The sequence below is a fragment of the Furipterus horrens genome, unplaced genomic scaffold (genome assembly GCF_987537825.1).
Source record: "Furipterus horrens unplaced genomic scaffold, mFurHor1.1.pri manual_scaffold_17, whole genome shotgun sequence".
NCBI classification, from domain to species: Eukaryota; Metazoa; Chordata; class Mammalia; order Chiroptera; family Furipteridae; genus Furipterus; species Furipterus horrens.
The window spans coordinates 31,954,562-31,973,921 of NW_028327187.1; the positions used below are offsets into that span (position 1 = coordinate 31,954,562).

The 19,360-nt window shown below is 37.1% G+C and overlaps 1 pseudogene; it reads left to right on the forward strand.

Moving 5' to 3' along the window:
* Positions 1-6,224: 6,224 nt before the first annotated feature.
* The window catches only part of LOC149990779 (hydroxyacyl-coenzyme A dehydrogenase, mitochondrial pseudogene), a 30,242-nt pseudogene continuing 17,106 nt past the window's right edge, over positions 6,225-19,360 (forward strand).

Genomic DNA, 19,360 nt, shown 5'->3' on the forward strand with positions numbered 1-19,360 from the left:
TTGTTCATGTCTGTAGGTCATACATGTAAGTTCTTTGGCTACTCCATTTCCTATACTGTACTTTACATCCCTGTGGCTATTCTGTAACTACCTATTTGTACTTCTTAATCTCTTCATCTCTTCTCCAATTCTCTCCCACCCCCTCCTATCTGGCAATTATCAAAATGTTCTCCATGTTCATGATTCTGCCTCTGTTCTTTTTTCTTCTTAATATTCTGATTGGTTGTTTTTTGTTTCCTTATGTTCCAAATCATTGATTTTCTTCTCAGCCTCATTCACTCTACTGTTGTTTTCCTGTAAATTTTTATTTATTTCAATTAATGTATCCTTTGTTTCTGACTGAATCTTTTTCATGCTGCGAGGTCCTCACTCAGTTCCTTGAGCATCCTTATAACCAGTATTTTGAACTCTGTATCTGATAGATTGTTTATCTTCATTTTGTTTAGTTCTTTTTCTGGAGTTTTGATCTGTTCTCTCATTTGGGCCATGTTTCTTTGTTTCCTCATTTTGGCAGCTTCACTGTGTTTGTTTTTATGTATTAGGTAGAGCTGCTTTTAGATAGTGTGGATGAATGTAATAGGTGTGCTGTAGGGTCTAATGGCACAGCATCCCCTATCACCCAAGTTGGGTACTCAAGGTGTTCCCTTCATGTGAGCTGAGTACACCCTGCTTTTGTAGCTGAGCCTTGGTTGCTGTTGGTAGATCAATGGGAGGAATTTACCCAGGCCAGTCAGCTGCAAGGGCTGGCTATGACCACTGAACACTAACCTTCCCCCTCCACAAGGGATCAGCTGTGCTGCGACAAGGTGGTGGTGGTCCATCGTGGTCTGTAGCTGTCTACTTGGTGAGATGGCCAAGGAGTTTCCTGAGTGGTGCAGGCCAAGATCAGCCTCAACCTGTGTTTTTCCTGGGGCACCCTGCCTGAGCTATAAAGCAATCTAAGCTAGCTGCTGCTAGTACCACTCCTGGGGTTCACTGAAGTCAGCCATTGCTTGTTTGACAGGATTTAGGAAGTAGTGAAGCATGAGACAAGATCAACCATTCATATGGAAAAGTAGCTTGGGTGGGTCCATAAGTTGGGTCAGGCGGAGTCTCTGGAGATCTCCAAGGTGGGTCAAACTATGTTAGCCAGGTTGATGGAGTCTCATATATGGTACCAGCTTACTGACTCTCTGGGGGCATGGTTTAGCAAAGGGACAATGGCCTCTGCTCACCTTGATGCCAGACACTTCAGTTTCTCCCTGTATGCAACTGGGGGATTTTAAGCTGCTACCCTGGTGCTGGAGCTCAGAGGAAGTGAGTCTAAGTAGGTGAGTCCTCGCGTGGTTCTTTAGAGGAACTTTTTGGGGCTCCAGCAGTTTCTTTCACCAACTCAATCCCCACTGTTTTTTGCAGCTAGAAATTGTGGATACTTATCTTTCTAGCACTGAGAATCTGGGCTGGGGGTCCTGGTTTGAGGCTGGGACTCCTCACTCCAGAGATATCCCTCTTGAATTTTTATCCACCACACATGGGTGTGGGACCAGCCCATTCTGTGTATGAACCCTTCTTACCAGTTTGGATGGAAGTAGTTTCTTTAATTCCATAGTTGTCATACTTCGATTCAACTCAATTTCTAATGGTTCTGGGTGATGGTTGTTATATGTTTTAGTTGTAATTTTGGTGTGGTTGTGTGAAGAGGCAAGCCATGTCTGCTTCCACCACCATCTTGACTCTAAGACCTAAATTTTAGAAATAATCATTTTAGTTCTGTGAAATACAACATTGAAATTTTGATAGGAATTCCATTGAATCTATAGATTGCTTTAGGTAGTATGGACATTTTAATTATGTTAATTCTTCCTATCAATGAACACAGCATGTGCTTTCACTTATAAATTCTTCAATTTCTTTCTTCAGTGTCTTATAACATTCTGAATATAGGTCTTTTACATACTTGGTTAGGTTTATTTCTAGGTATTTTATTCTTTTTGAAGCAATTGTGAATGGGATTGTTTTTCTTAATTTACCTTTCTGTTAGTTCATTGTTGTCATATGAAAATACAACTATTTCTCAGTATTAACTTTGTATCCTGCTACTTTGCTGAATTCATTAATCAGTTTTAGTAATTTCTTGCTGGGATCTTCAGGATTCTCTATACACAGTATCATGTCATCTGCAAATAAAGACAGTTTTACTTCTTCCTTTCCTATTTGTATGCCTTTTATGTCCTCTTCTTGTCTGATTGCTGTGGCTAGGACTTCCAGTACTATGTTGAATAAGAGGTAAAAGCAGATATCGATGTCTTGTTTCTGATCTTAAGGGGAACCCTTATAGTTTTTGCCCATTGAGTATGATTGTGGTAGTGGATTTGTCTTATATGGCCTTTATTATATTTATGTATGTTCCCTTTATTCCAACTTTGTTGAGATTTCTTTTACACTAGCATAAATGATGTATTTATTAGAAGTTTATCTTTTTTTAAATATATTTTATTGATTATATTGTTACAATAGTTCCAATTTTTTCCCCTTTGCTCCCCTCCGCCCAGCACCCCCCTTCCCCAACAATCCCCTCCCCATGTCCATGCCCATGGGTCATACATACAAGCTCTCCTGCCTCACCCTTTCATATATTCTTCTTCTTTTTTAAAACAATAATTAATTAATTATTTAAATATTTTAACAATAAAAAATAACAATCCCTCCCTCTCAGACTTAAGACCCTTTACAATCTTATAAAGGACAATGGACGAAGGTCTCGAGCTCCTCTAGCTGCTTCAAGCTGGACGTGGTCGTCGTCCTACCTACACTTAGGTCAAGAAATGCCTAATAAGAGTGGGGGTGTGGAGGGGAGGTTGGCCTTCCCACAAGGGGAAAGATTGTGCAGACTCCAGGTTGGTTGGCTGTCTCTGGACAACGGCATGCTTGGTTTGACAGGCTGGCATCCTTGTTGTATTCTGGGGGCAACAGGGTTAAAGGACATCATTCAATCCATAACCACTAGATGACAGAAGATAGGTATTAATTTTTCAATGTCCCACATGAGGGGAAAAAAGGGCTTCTTTGGAGGAAGGTGTGCCAGGTACATCTCACCTGTCCAAAACCCTTTTGCCCATTATACTTAGTTTGGACTGAGGGAAATATTTTAGGTTTCCCCCCTCTCAGGCCTCTGGGCTCTTTCTGTCCAAGCCATTAGGATAGAAAAGAGAAACCAGTTTTAAAGTGGAGCCCACAGACCACCCCGTTCTTCACCAACCCAGCCACTTAGTTCAGCCAAACCATTGAGTCTCAGGAGGCAGCAATGCAGACAGGATTAAGTGAGGCCTATATGTACAGACAATCACTCAGGTAATGAGATCGTAGGCTTATGCCCTTTGAAAACAGAAAACACATGTTAATTTATGTAACATAACCCACATACAAGTCTCTAAATCTGTAGGACTGTCTTATTGGAAAGACATCCAGTTGCAAGGCATTTGACATTCTTCTTGCCTGTAAATTAAACATCTTTGAAAATGCCACAGACATAGTTTAACTTTCAAATGAAAACAAATTTTAAATGAAAAGAAACTTTAAAGATGGTTAGTTGCACTACTTTATAGTCTACCACTGGGCATTGTGATCTTCTTTGAATCGTGATTTTTCTCCCTAAGATTACCCTCCTTGTCATTAAAGGGACTGCATTAAGTCCATTTTTAATTTATCCTGTTCATTTGCATAAACACAACAAGAGCAGCAAATGATCACTTATGATCTTTAGTTCTGCTTTGCTGGAACTTATGCAAGGAACATTTAGGGTGACCTTCAGTCTCCCCTTCAAGGCACAGAAGCAGATCCACATACCTGGCATTCAGCCTTGCCTGTAAACACCTGTCTTTTCCAGGTCCTCCTGGTTTTCCATTGTGCCTTAAGACCCATTCTAGCCATCTTTCAGGAAAACAACCTTCATTCCTTCCCTGGAAAGATTGCTATGGACCGCTCATCCATCCAAGGTACCAGGCCTTTTACCTCGTGGACTTTTATTACCTTTGAAAGTCAGTCCCAGTTGCTCAGGGCTTTTTGGTAACAACCAAAGCCCAAGCATGTCTCCTTTAGGCATGACATTCCATTCAAAGTCTTAGTTAAAAAAGAAAAAAAAAACCACCTCTATTAACAACTGGTCTTATTAGTTTTATGCAAAGAAAGTTAGGTCATTACTTAATTCTTTAGAATGCCAAATTCTGGAGGGATCAGTTAGGGAGAAAAATATACAGTGTGAAGGAAAATCCTTGTCCTTCTAATATTCACTGAACTTGCATATCTATTCTTTATATTTTTATTTTTTCCCCCCACTAAAAATTTTTGTTTGTTTTTCCATTACAGTTGTCTCACTTTTTTCCCCCTCTTGCTTCCCTGCACCCTGCCCCCCCTTCTTCCACATTCAGTCTCCACCCAGTTGTCCATGTCCATGGGTCATTTATACATGCTCTTTGACTAGACCCTTCCCCTTCTTACCACTTCTCTCCCTCCCATCTCCCCCTTTGTTACTGTTAGTTTATTCCTTGTTTACATACCTCTGGTTCAATTTTGCTCATTTGTTTGTGTTGTTCATTAGTTTCCTGTAACAGGTGATAGCATAAGGTAATTTTCTTTTGTTGCCTGGCTTATTTCGCTAAGCATAATTCTTTCTAGTTCCAATCATGTTGTTGCAAATGGTAGAAGTTCCTTCTTTTTTTCTGTACTTATTCATTGTCATTTTCCCCCTTTGTACTCGTGTTCTTCTCTGTTTCTCTCTGTTTCTTTATCTTCTTAGAGCAGACCCTTTAGCATCTCTTGCAATGCTGGTTTGGTAGAGATGTATTCTTTTAGCCTTCTTTTGTCTTGGAAACTCCTTATTTCACCTTCCATTTTGAATGAGCCTTGCTGGGTAGAGTAGTCTTGGTTGTAGGCCTTTGTTTTTCATTACTTGGAATATATTTTGCCATTCCCTTCTGGCTTGTAGTGTTTCTGGTGATAAATCTGATGATAGCCTTATTGGAGCTCCCTTGTATGTTATTAGTTGTTTCTCTCTTGCTGCTTTTCGGATTCTCTCTTTGTCTTTGAATGTTGGCATTTTAATTATGATGTGTCTTGAAGTGGGCCTGTTGGGGTTCATCTTCATTGGGACCCTCTGTGCTTCCTGGACTTGCATGATTCTTTCTCTCCTCATGTTAGGGAAGTTTTCTGTCATTAGTTTTTCAAAGAGGTTTTCTATCCCTTGCTCTTCTTCTTCTCCTTCTGGAATTCCTAAGATACGGATATTATTACGTTTTATTGTTGTCCTGCAGTTGTCTTAGAGCTTCTTCAGTCTTGTTCAGTATTTTTTCATTTTGTTGCACTGTCTGTGAGTTTTTGTCTACATTGTCCTCCAGCTCGCTGATCTGATCTTCTGCTTCCTCTAGCCTGCTTTTAATCCCTTCTACTGTGTTCTTCAATTCAGAGATCGTATTCTTCATTTCCTCCTGGCTCTTATTGATAGCTTCCATGTCCTTTTTGATGCTGGTATAATTCTCAGTAAGTTCCTTATAGTTTTTCTGGAGTTCACTGTAGTTTTTCTGGAGTTCTTTGTAGTTTCCACTGAGCTCATTGAGCTTCTCCATAATCCATGCTTTCAATTCCATATCTGATAGTTGGCTCCCCCCTATTTCATTTAGCACTCTTTCTGGGGACTCTACCTTTCCTTTCGGTGGGGGGTTGTTTCTCTGTCTCCCCATTTTTGTGACTCCTATTGTTTGTTGGTGCTTCTTAGAATGATCTCACTTTGTTGAGATTTTTTATCATAAATGGGTGCTGGTTTTTATCAGATGCTTTTTCTGCATCTATAGATATGGTCATGTGGTTTTTATCCTTTATTTAGTTTATGTGGTAAATCACATTCATTGCAGTGTAATTTACAGTCACCAAGATACGGAAGCAACCCGTGTCCGTCAGTAGATGGGTGGATAAAACAGGTATGGAACATTTACACCACGGCCATAAAAAAGGAAGAAAATTTTACTTTGTGCAACAGCATGGATAGACCTGGAGAACATTATGCTAAGTGAAACAAGCCAGTCAGAGAAAGACAAATACCATATGATTACATTCATATGTGGAATCTAATGACAAACTGAACTACCAAGCAAAATAGAGACAGACTCAAAGATGGAGAGCAGGATGAGAGCTAAGGGGGCGTTGGTTAGTGAGTGGAGGGTTTGAGCAAAAAGGAGAAAGGACTTATGGACATGGACAACAGTGTGGTGATTTCTGCAGGTAAGGGGACATAAGGAGACTAAATGGTAATGGAAAAACTACAATAAAGCAAATTTAAAAAATAACATTTTAAGAGAACACCTAGCAGTAGTTCACAGTTCACACTGCCATATTGTTTTTTAAAAGGTTTATTCTAATTGGCAATGGCAATTGAGTTGAAATACATTAACACCTTATGAGTACCAATCATTATTATTATAAATATTTTTGTGCTTTCATAAAATACAGAGGTGATTCTAGTGTGATCGTGTTTAGTGTGGACTCACATTTTCCAACATGCTCAGTCATTAATTTCCCAACATGTGAAATATCTGCTTAAATTCATTGTCCACTTTTTAATTGATAGCTTTATATAATTTCTGTAAAATTTAATATATTCTTGCTCTATCATAAATGCAGTCCCTGGGTTATAAACAGTGCAATAATTTTCACAATTTCTATCTTATTTTTATATTATTTCTTTTTTTTTGCCTTTTTTTATAGTTGTTCTTTTACAGTTATCCCAACTTCCCCCATTGCTTTCCCTTGCCCCGCCGTCCCCAACCCCGCTCCCACAGTCAATCGCCACCCTGTTGTCCATGGGTCCTTCATACATGTTCCTTGACTAGACCTTTCCTTTTCTTTCCCCCCTTGCTCCTCTCCCCTTCCCCTCTGTTCCTTGTCATTCTGTTCTTTGTTTTCATGTCTCTAGTTCTATTTTGCTGATTTGTTTGTGCTGTTCATTAGTTTCCTGTATTAGATAATATAATATGGTATTTGTCTTTCGTTGCTTGGCTTATTTTGCTTAGCGCAATTCTCTCTAGTTCCAACCATGTTGTTGCAAATGGTAGGAGTTCCTTCTTTCTTTCTGCAGCATAGCATTCCATTGTGTAAATGTACCACACTTTTTGACCCACTGATGGGCACTTAAGCTGTTTCCAGCACTTGGCTATTGTAAATCATGCTGCTATGAACATAGAGGTAGCACAGGTTCCTTAAATTGGTATTTCAGGATTTATAGGGTATAATCCCAGCAGTGGAATCACTGGATCAAAAGGCAGTTCTATTTTTAGTTTTTTTGAGGAAATTCCATACTGTTTTCCACAATGGCTGCACTATCTGCATTTTGACAACAGTGCATTAGGCTTCCCTTGTCTCCACATTCTCACTAGCACTTGTTGTTTGTTGGTTTGTTAATGATGGCCATTTTGACTGGTGTGAAGTAGTATCTCATTGTGGTTTTATTTGCATCTCTCTGATGGCTAGTGATATTGAGCATCTTTTCATATGTCTGTGGACCCTCTGTATGTCCTCCTTGGAGAAGTCTTTGTTCAGGTCCTTTACCCATTTTTTAATTGGATTGTTTGTCTTCCTGGTGTTGAGTCATATGAGTCATTTTTCCAAGGTATCATTGGAAAATATGTTTTCCCTTATGGTTGGTTCCCTTTTCATTCTGATGATGTGTTCTTTAGCCATGCAGAATACTTTAAATTTGATGTAGTCCCATTTGTTTATTCTTTCCTTTATTTCCCTTGACCTAAAGAGTGTATCTGCAAAAAATATTGTTCTGTGAGATATCTGAAATTATACTGGCTATGTTTTTCTCTAGGACTTCTATGTTGGCATGGCTTATGTTTAAGTATTTTATTGATTTTGATCTTATTCTGGTGTATGGTGTAAGTTGATGGTCTAGTTTCATTTCTTTGCATGTATCACTCCAGTTACCCAACACCATTTGTTGAAGAGGCTATTTTTACTCCATTTTATGCTTCTTCCCCTTTTTTCAAATATTAAGTGACCATAGAGATATGGGTTTATTTCTGGGTTCTCTATTCTGTTCCATTGATCTATGTGTCTGTTCTTATGTCAGCACCAGACTGTTTTGATTACAGTGTCCTTGTAATATAGTTTGATATCAGGAATTGTGGTCCCTCCTACTTTGTTATTTTATACTTTAAAGTTTTTACATTCAAGCATGGCAGTTTTATTCCTTATAATTATCACTTCAAAGATAACATATTTTATATAAATATGATAAGTATTTAAAATATATTGTTTGATTTTCTATAATTTGATGAATTGTGTGTAATCCATGTAGAGTATACCTTGTTGCATTTAGAAAGCTTATTTAGATTATTTATTTGCCCCCCAAATTTTAAAACATCCTTTAAGACCACAGGTTTGATAATCATGCAGACTTGGTTTCAATTTCATGTTCTGTTACTTATGAGCTGTGCCATGTTGTCCTGGTTATGTGACTTCAACTGATCCAAAACTTCCTTGTGTGTAAATTGTGGCCATGTAGTACTTGACTTGAAGGATCATTGGGAGGACTGAGAATTATGTAAATAAAGTGTACAACATATGAAAGAAAACCAATACATTGTCACTTCTATTATGAGATGCAGCACTATTATTTGTTACTGTGTCTATTTCTGGACTTTATGTTTTACAAAAATACCTTTATTTCTGTTTCTATATGTAATTTTAAAAATTATTTTGCTTTATATAGATTTTCCAAACCTTCTCCTATTGTACTAATCTGTTTTTAAAAATATTCTTTATATTTCAATAGTTTTCGGTGATAGAAAAATTGAAAACATAATACAGAAAATTTCCATATATGCAGTTTCCCCTATTCTTATCATCTAATATTAGTATTGTTTCTTGCCACAATTAATTAACCAATATCAATACATTAAAGTCCACATTTTCTTTAGATTTTCATAATTTTTACCTAATGCCTTCTTTTTCTCATAACTAATTGTATGGGATATGTGTGTGTGTGTGTGTACATATATAACATAAAATTTGCCATGTTAGGCATTTTAGTGTAAATTAATTATATTCACAATGTTGTGTGAACATCATCACTATATATTTCCAAACTAGATTTAATTATTGTAAAAAGAAACTATTAAGCAATAACTATCCATTCTTCTCTACCCCAGTCTGTGGTAACCACTAATCTACTTCCTGTCTCTATAAATTTGCCTGTCTAGATATTTCATATAAATGGAATTATAAAATACTTTTCCCTTTTTGTATTCAACTCATTTCATGTAACATGTTTTCAAGCTATATCCATGTTGTTGCATGTATCAGAACTTTATTCCTTTTGATGGCTGAATAATATTATATTATATGTATATTTATACTTTTGTTCCTTCATTTGTTGATGGACTCTCAAGTTGTTTCTAGCTTATGGCTATGGTGAATAATGCTTCAGTGAACATTGTTGTATGAGTAAGTATTTCTGTGAGTCCTTGTTTAAGATTCTTTGAGGTACATGCCAAGAAATGGAATTTCTGGATTATACATTAATTCTATGTTTGGCTTTTTGAAGAACTGCTGAACTGTTTCCTACAACAGGAGCACCATTTTTACATTCTCACTAAAAATGTTTGAGAATTCCAATTTCTCTACACCCTCGTAAAACTTATTTATTTTTTAAAATTTTTAAGTATTGCTATGCTAGTGAGTGTGAAAAGGTATCTTATTATGATTTTTACTTGCATTGTCCTAATGACTAATGAGTTGAGTTCTTTTCATGTGCTTATTGGCCATTTTTATATGTTATTTGGAGAAAATCTATTGAAGTTCTTTGTCTTTTTTAATTGGATTGTCTTTTATGCTGTTAAGTTGTAAGAGTTCTTTATATACAATGAATATTGAACTCATATCATACATATGATTTGCAAATATCATCTCCAGTTTTGTTTTGTTTTTTTAGAAAAGAGAGAAACACCAATGTATGAGAGATACATTGATTGGCTGCCTCTCGCACGCTACCAACCAGGGGATGTGCTCTGACTGGGAATCAAACCGAGACCTTTTGGTTTGCAGACCAACACTCAACCCACTGAGCCACACCAGCCAGGGCTCTTCTTGAGTATTTTTAGGTTGTAGTTATGCTTTTTTGATAATATTTTTTTTAATATTGTATTTCTTTTAAATTTTTTAAAATTTAATTTATTTTATTTTTAATTTTTTTATTGTTTTTTTATTACAGTTGTCCCATTTTTCCAACTTTGCTTTCCCCTGCTCCATCCACTTCCCTCCTCTCCCACTGTCCATCCCCATTTAGTTATCCATGTCCATGGATCATTCACAAAGGTTTAAAATTCTGATGGAGCTCAATTTAACTATTTTTTTCTTTTCTTTTCTTTTTTTTATATTTTGGTGTCATATCTGAGACTTCATTACTAAATTAAAAATCATAAAAATTTAACCCTCATTTTCTTATAAATTTTATGCTTTTAGATCTTATATTTAGGTCACTAATGCATTTTGAATTAATTTATTTATATGATAAGAGGTAGTGATTTAATTTCATTATTTTGCATGTGGATATCCAGTTGTTTCAGCACCATTTGTGGAGACACTATTCTTTCTCCATTGATGAATTTGAAACACATGTCAAAAGTCAATTGGTCACAGATATATGGGTTTGTTTCTGGATTCTCAATTCTATTCTATTGGTCTATATGTATATACTTATGGAAGTACTACACTGTCTTAATTGTCATAGCTTTGTAGTAAGTGAGTCTTCCAAATGTATTCTTTTTCAAAATTTTTTTTGGTATTCAGAGCCCCTAACCACTCCATATGAATTTGAGGATAAGTTTTTGTTTCTGAAGAAACAGGTCGCAAAAATTTGAGGAGGATTGTAGTGAATCTGTAAACACTTTGAGTAGAATTTACATCTTAACAATATCAAGCTTTTCTATGAACACTTGTCTTTCCACTTACTTTGATCTTCTTCAATTTCTTTCAGCAATGTTTTATACTTTTTAGGGAAAACTCATTATCTTGGTTATATTTATCCTTAGGTGTTTGATTATCCAATACCTCCAATTCTAAAACCTATCCACAGAATTCATTCCCAGCCTGCTCCCATTTTTATATTTTTATTTGTAACTTTCTTTTTTGGCAATGAGAGATCTGGGTACTTTTATCCTCTATATATTTACATATTTTTCTAGTCTACTTGTGTGGGTGGAGGTGGAAGAGGGCATAGAGGGGATAAATGGTAATGGAAAAATACAATAAAAATGAACTATTAGAAATAATAATATAATAATAATAAATGCATTGAAAAGAAAGAACTCATAGACTTAGACTATTTCTGTAAGGTTTTAAGAAATGTAAAACAAGCAATCACAAAACATGACAAATGGACATGATCCCAAGAACCCCACAATACATGACCCAAAATCATAAAAATAAAGTAGTTAAATCTTACAACATTATTGAACCTATGCTCTTTCTGTGCACTTTTGTTTGGAGTTAGTGATAAACATTGGCATTTAAAATTAAGGCACATGATCTAAGTTTGAGAAACATATAGTTTAAAAGTAAAAAAGACAAATAGTTGATTCACCAACTATTTATCAACTGGCTAATATGTGTCAGGCAATTTTCTAGATGCTGTGGAAGCAGTGGTAGATAAGCCAAACATAGATCTAATGTCATCTTGGGGTTATATTCAAATTGTAGGGAAAGCAGTAGCCAAAGTGATAAGTGCTATAAAGAAAATGAAAGAGGGCTGTATTAATGACTTGGTAACTAAGTTGAAGTGCTCAAGAGAGCTCTTTCAGAAGATAATATTTAACTGGAGAATTCAATAACAAGAAGCAGACCACGTAAAAAGACAATAACATTCCAGGCAAAGCAGACAGCTAAGCAAAAAGTCCCCAATACATGGTGGCTATATAATTAAAGAAAAGAAAGATGTAGTCAATAATATTGTGGTAACTATATATGGTGTCAATTGGGGTATTGGGAATATCTAGAGGAACACTATGGAAAGGTTATGATTAGCTAATCTTTAGGTTGTACACTTGAAGAAGAAGAAGAAGGAGGAGGGGGGAGGAGGGGGAGGAGAGGAGGAGGAGGAGGTGAGGAGGCGGAAGGGGAGGGGAGGAGGGGGAGGGGAGGAGGGGGAGGGGAGGAGGGAGAGGGGAGGAGAAGAAGAAAGAAGAAGAGGAAGAAGAGGAAGAAGAAGGAGGAAGAGGAGGAATAGAAAGGAGAAGGACAGAAGGAGGAGAAGGAGGAGGAGGAGGAGAACAACAACAACAACAAGAATGACCGGTTCTGAAAGGCAGACAAAGGTCAGATTATGTAGGGCTTTGTAAACTAGAGTAAAACATTTGGATTTTATAGTAAACATAATGGAAAATCACTGGAGGTCTTTAAGCATATATTAGTAAATGTTCTAATAGAGGTACTTAGATGGTGGTTTGAGAACAGTTTAGGATGGGGGTGGGGAACATTGTAAGGGAACAGTGAGCTTGAAAAGATGAGGAGGAGTTAAACAGGTCAGTAATAGAGCCAAAGTGAGGAAGAGGGGCACATGGGGGTCTGTGTATGTATTTGGCAGAGGGCATTGTTAAGTACAGACAATGTTATGTACAGAAATAATATTTCAGGGAAAAAATTCAATTAAGCAAACAAAACATAAAACACTGTAGTATATGTTGGGAAGAAGTCCAGCTGAAAGACTTAAGTCAAGGAGGAGTGAAACAACAACAGCCAATGAGTTAGGGAATGAATAAAACTGCATAACTCATAAATGGAGCAAAAGATGTTGAGGGCCTGAATTAGGTCCATGAAATGGGGATAACAGTGGAAGAAGGATAGATTTAAGAAACATTTAGCATATAAAATTGTCAATCGTTTCTAGGTTATTGGATGTGGGAGTGAGGAAGAGGGTAAGGGAGAACTCAGGAATGGCTTGTTAGTTTTTAGGCTTGGGTGATATACAAAGATCAAACAGAAAGGTAACGTTGCTTATATATGGTTGATGGGATTGTGGGAGATGCTTACTTTTTTCTTTTTGTGTTCTAGCTTTGTGTACAGTTTTTACTAGTTGTAGTGGATGCTGTGGTAAAACATCCAGATTCCTCCCTTGTTCAGGTCTATGGTATTACTCACCCAGTTACATTGTGGTATTTTTAATGGACGTGGTACTGCCAAAGTGACAGTCTTTTTCTGGGGGCTTCCCACATCTAAAGACTGAATGATGGAGAGGTTACAAAGGCTGAGCAACCTTGCCTCCATTTGGGTTACCTGTTAAGGTCATGCCAGCCCAAGAACTCTCTATGAGGTTGTTCAAGTCCTCTGGTGTAATTTTAGGACAGTACAGCTACTCTTACTGTCCAATCTCTTTCCACACTGTGGAGAGCAGGACCAATAAAATGGCATTGGTCAAGATAGCATAGAGGATATAAAACAAAGCCGAGTCACTCATGTCAACCAAGATGGCTTACCAGTCAGCCATGACACTTTGGTTCCAGTGGAAAACTATCAAAGTCATGTTAAATACATCAGGCAAAGAGATACACATAAGGTATCTGCATATGTAATCAGAACAGCCATAGCTACAGAATGGGACCACTCATAGATAGGGTCCTGGGCAAATTCCCCATATGGCATCAGGGGTGCCAAGACATTTAACACAAAGACCAAGAAGGGTGGAGTACAACACTTTCAAGGTATAACTAAGGCAACCTCGGGACCACTTCTGAGACAGCTGAGCTCCTCACACTAGAGTGCTGCTCCATGCCACACTGATCTCCCTTGGCATGAGCTGCTGTATGGAGGACTATGTCCGCCCTGCTGCCCACCTGGCTCCCGAGATCCTTCCTTGCAAGACGTTGACAACTCCCTTTCCCACTGTGCTGTCTCCCAGACCTGCAGACTGAGACTCTGGGACTCAGGTTCGTTTCCCTCCATTGATTGCTCTCTGTGTGTGTGTGTGTGTGTGTGTGTGTTATTTCTCTTAGATTATTAGAGTATGAGTAGGATACTAATGCATGTTGATGTTATACTTTGAGTGAACCTACATTCAATAAAAGCTGAGTGAATAGTATAGTTACCTTGTGTGACTCTTGTCTATTCCTTGGTGCTGGGCTGCTCAACAGGCAACTGGCCAAGCAGTTTCCCGCTGACTTATAGGAAAAGATTATATTGCAAAGATACTCTGGTGATACCCACTCACTCACAGCTGATATTTTTGAGACCATGTCCCAATAATCATATGCATGCAAATATTAGAGTCTGTTTCTCAGACTATGGTAAACTGACTTTTCTAGCCTGGAAAAGCAATTCAACAACAATGAATCCATTTATATATTGGAAAATAAAGATGATTAATGCTGAGAAAAGGATACTTTAATTTTTTTTCAATCGTTATAAATAATAGCTATTCATTGTTAAGTTCTCCTTAAATATAATGGGCATTTTGAAAAGATGTTCTGTAAATAACAGAACATGCTTAAAGCTGCTGTAAATGAAGTGGGGTTTTGTACTATTGAATGTGTCTAAGTGCCTATTGAAACTTGTAGACAAATTTGCTTGTATACAAGAGTAAGGTGAAATTTCTCCAAATAGGCTAAAAATCATTCATTTTCATTTATTATATATCCTCTATGGTAATTAAAAACTGTTAGGTATATGATTTGTTAAAAATAATTATTATTCATATTACATAGTATTTCTATTCACAATTCAAATGCCTATGTATACATTACTCTTAAGCACATTAAAGTAAGAGCTTGGAAAATAAAAACTTCCTTCTAGGATAACAAAAGGCTCTTGAAGATACATTTGCACAATTCCATTAATAAGGTTTAAATCAATCCTTAAACTTTTTTATTGCTTATTTTAACATTAAGCAACCTGTAAAAACACCAAGAAGAATAGAAAATGTAGGTTGAATTTTCATCAGCTAGCCTGCCAGTTGGAAAGTTGATAGATTACCGCAAGTGACATCTGTAACGTGAAAGCAAAATTAATTAGAAATCTTCACTTCTGGAAGGTGAACAAACATGTCTTTTCTTATCTTGTCTCTTTGACAATCATCTGCCTTCTGTATATGAACGTTGAATTTAACAGAATACTATTTAAAATTAATTATACACAGACATACACACAAACCAAAAAAGACAAGTTAATTAGAATATACTTTGTATATTTTAAAATTGTTTATGAATTCTGTAAATGAAAAAGATCTTGTTATTGACCACAAATAAATGGTAGAGAATACAGAAATTGTTGTTAATCTGTTTTTCTACAGGATTAATTATACCTTAGTGTTATTTAATTCCCTGGCAGAAGAAATCATGCATTTCCTCACATTAATGTAAAGAGAAATTGTTTTCAAAAGTAACTTACATTTTATTCTTCAAAATGAAAATAGCTTTATATTTTCTCTGCTTATTTAAATAATATATTCTTATTATAACATTTTTCATAAATGTATAATTATTGAAGTAGAAGTTACTTTGAAGTCAAACTCTTTAAATATAGTGTTTATTATTTTGTGTCTATCCTTTCATGAATATGTTCTCTATGTATCTATCTACCTACTGAACTATACAAATAATATATATAAGGAGAAATACTACATATACTATTTTAATATATTTTTGTACTCAAAAAGTCACATACATCTGTTCCTGCCAATAAGCTTAGATATACATTCCAATTTTAAATGGCTGCATATTTTTACATTAAATGGCGATATATTTTATTCAAATGATCCCCAAAGGACTTGCAGGTTGTTCTAGTTTTTATAATGCACAAGAAACCAATAAAAGTATAATATGATAAATACATGGTAGATACATAGATAGATGCATGTTATTATCTCTTTGGAACATTTTGTCACAAGTGAAATTTTGGGGTCAAAAGACACAATTTTTTTTTAACTAAAAGGCAGCTTGCTTTCATTCACTCATTCATTCATTTCGTTTACAAATCCATTATTTTGTGTTCAAATTATAAATGTAGAAATACAAACTGTACAATGCAATAAATTTTGGCAAATGCAGAAGTACACATAACTGATATATTTTCAAATATTAGAACATTTCCTTCACCTCAGAAATTTACCTCATGTCCTTTTCCAGTCAATATCACCACACACAACACAGGCAATTGTTCATTTTTCACCATTGATGTGTTTTGTTTTTGAAAAGTTTACATAAACAAATCACACTAGATGTTCTTCTTGTTCCCAGCTCCTTTTTCTCAGCATGTCACTATTATTTATCGTTATTGTTGTGTATAAAACTACTTTGTTCCTTTTCATTGTGGAATGGCAAGCCATGTGTTAAAGAGTCAAAATTTGTTTATCCTGTCTCCTACTAATGCACTTTTGGGGTGTTTCCCTGAGATTTAAAAATATTAATAATCAAAATAAAATGTTAATACTCTTCCTTTGATGGTGATCATTTTATATTCCCACCAACAACATAAAAGATTTCAGTTTCCCCACATCCTTATTGACACTTGTTATTTCTGTTTTTCTTTTAAATATTTGTCATTTGAATGGATGTGAAATAATATAACATTGTGGTTTTTATTTGCATTTTCTAATGATTAGCGGTGTTGAGCACCTTTTCATGTTCTGTATATATTGATCATCTGTATATATTATTTGAAGAAATGTCTATTCAAGTTTTTTGTCCCTGTTTTATTAACTGAATTGTTAATATTTAGTTTTTGTTGAGTTCTTGCACCAAAAATACTAGTAACAAAAGGAAAAAATGAGATACATTGTACTTCATAAAAATTAAAACATTTGTGCAGGAAGTCCTCTATTTATTAGCTGTACAAATTTTGGTCCTTGGAATCAGCTCAAGATTAAGTCTTAAGATCTTCTCCAGCCTTTTTTCTAGCATGCACCTTACCTGGGCTTGTGTGTGGAGTTTTCAATACTGCTTTTGAGTGTCTTAATTTCCTAGAGTGTCACCCTAACTTCTCCCTGGGGCCTGCAATGGTCTATTGTATGCCTCCGCCCATAACCTCTTGCTCCAGGCTCCTGTGAGTCTGTAGACCTGAAGCTTTTACAAGAAGTGTTTGATGCTTCCCACTGCTTTTCCCAGCCTGAGAGCCAAGTTAGGTAAAACTGAGACCCATCCTTTAAGCAGCCCACACACAAGTTAGAATGCTACAAATAAGGTCTACTTTGCTTCCTCCAGTTTAGAGAAAAGAAATGGGAACTGGGTTGTTGCCTTAGATGGTCATTTAAATGTCTTTACTCATAACCTCCTGGCACATGCATCTATGGGTCTTAGATTCTTAGCAGCTTTTACAACGCAGCACCCACTGCATTTTCCTGCCTGAGCTCCAAGTTAAGTGAAACAAGACCAGCTACTCAGGAAAACCCCAGATAAGTTAGAACAGTGTCCTATTATTCCCTGTGGTTTGAGAGAGGAAACCAGAAACTAGGCTGTTGCCTTCTCCACATCAAGACCATGCAGCACCGGACTTCCGGCCAAGATGGAGGCTTAGACGGACACGCTAGGTCTCCCTCTACAACTATAGAGGAATACAACTACTTCAAAACAAAGGATAACTAGAAATTCCAGAAAATAAAACTACACGGAAGTCCAACATATGAAGTTATAAACCAGCGGTACCATTTCGGCAGGTAAGAGTTAAAGAGGGCAGTGCTGTTTGCGGTTGCACCCGGAGCGGCGAGCAGCGAGGAGTCCCGGCTGCGCAAGCCCCTGGCGGTGCGCGACTCCGGAGCTTGGGAGAGCGGCCGCCGCATCGCCTTGAACAGTGAGGCCCAGGGGGGCGGGAGGACGGATCCCGGTCTCCTAGCTGAATAACTGTGTGAATCCATCTTGGACCCCCGCCCCCAAAAGAAAGCACCACAGGGCTGAGAAATAGGTCGCGGACAGGCAGGCGCCGGTCGCTAATTTGTGACGCGTACACAGGCACTGCCCCCGACAGCCAGCCCAAGAAAACAAAACGCATCTGTCAAAATGAGGCAGGCAACTTTAGAAATACCGGTAACACAACTCACCAGGCAGCAGATAGAGAACCTGACAGATGAACAGATAAGAAACCTGTCAGAGGCTCAGTTCTGGGCCATTGTTATCAGGTGGCTTACAGAATTCACAAAAGAGCAGGAAAAAGATATGAAAGAAGCGAAAAACTTTCATAACGAAAGGAACAAAACCACATACGAGACAGAAGGAAAGGAAATAAAATCCAGAGTTCATTTCAACGAACTGGAATATGGAGAAGGAACAAGCAGTCAACCAATGCAGCGAGAGGAAATGGGAAGCAACAATGAGAGGATCAGAAACCTCTGGGACAGCTATAAAAGGCCCAACATAAGAATCATTGGTTTGCCAGAGAATGAGGAAGATGAACTAGAACTTGAAAAATTGAGTGAAAATATAATAAAGGAGAACTTCCCAGACTTGGGGAAGGGAATAGACCTGCAGGTCCAGGAAGCAAGGAGAGTTCCCAAGAGACTGGACCCAGGGAGAACCACTCCAAGACACATTATAATCAAAATGTCAAAAATTAAAGATAAAGAGAGAATCTTAAAAGCAGCAAGAGAGAAGAAAAGAATTATGTACAAAGGGGTCCCAATTAGACTATCAGCTGACTTCTCAAGGGAAACCCTACAGGCAAGAAGAGACTGGCAAGAAATATTCAAAGTAATGAAAATCCAAAACCTACAACCACGAATACTCTATCCAGCGAAATTGTCATTCAGAATAGAAGGACAGAGAAAGTGTTTCCAGGACAAAATAAAACTGAAAGAGTTCATTAGATCCAAACCACTGTTATATGAGATGTTAAAGGGACTGGTTTAAAAAAAAAACAGAAGCTAGGGAGATGAAACAAAGGCAAACTAAATAGGCAACGAGAGTGGAAGAGGAACTGTGGGTACGGGAAGCATATTGGGGGGAGGTCAACAGGGAGGGGGAATGGGGAAAGGGAGGGAGATGATATAGGAATTGGGGATCAAGGTAGGAGGGAATGGAATAGACGGAGAGAGGTTGGGAGGAACTGTATGCACAACTAATGAACATAATCTAAAAGGGGGGGACAACTGGAGGGAGGGGGGCCACCGGGTGGAGGGGAGCAGAGGGAAGGGAAATTGGCACAAATGTAATAATTTAATCAATAAAACACATTAAATCTGAAAAAAAAAAAAAACAGAAGGAAAAAAAAAATTGTGTAATGGTGAATAAAACTCCAGTAGGCTTCCTACCATTTGATATCCACTTTTTCTTTATTGGTTGCAATAAACCTTTGATTGTTTTCCAGAGCTCCTATAAGTTACTTTAGCCAGTCTCTAGGTGGTTTTTTGTTT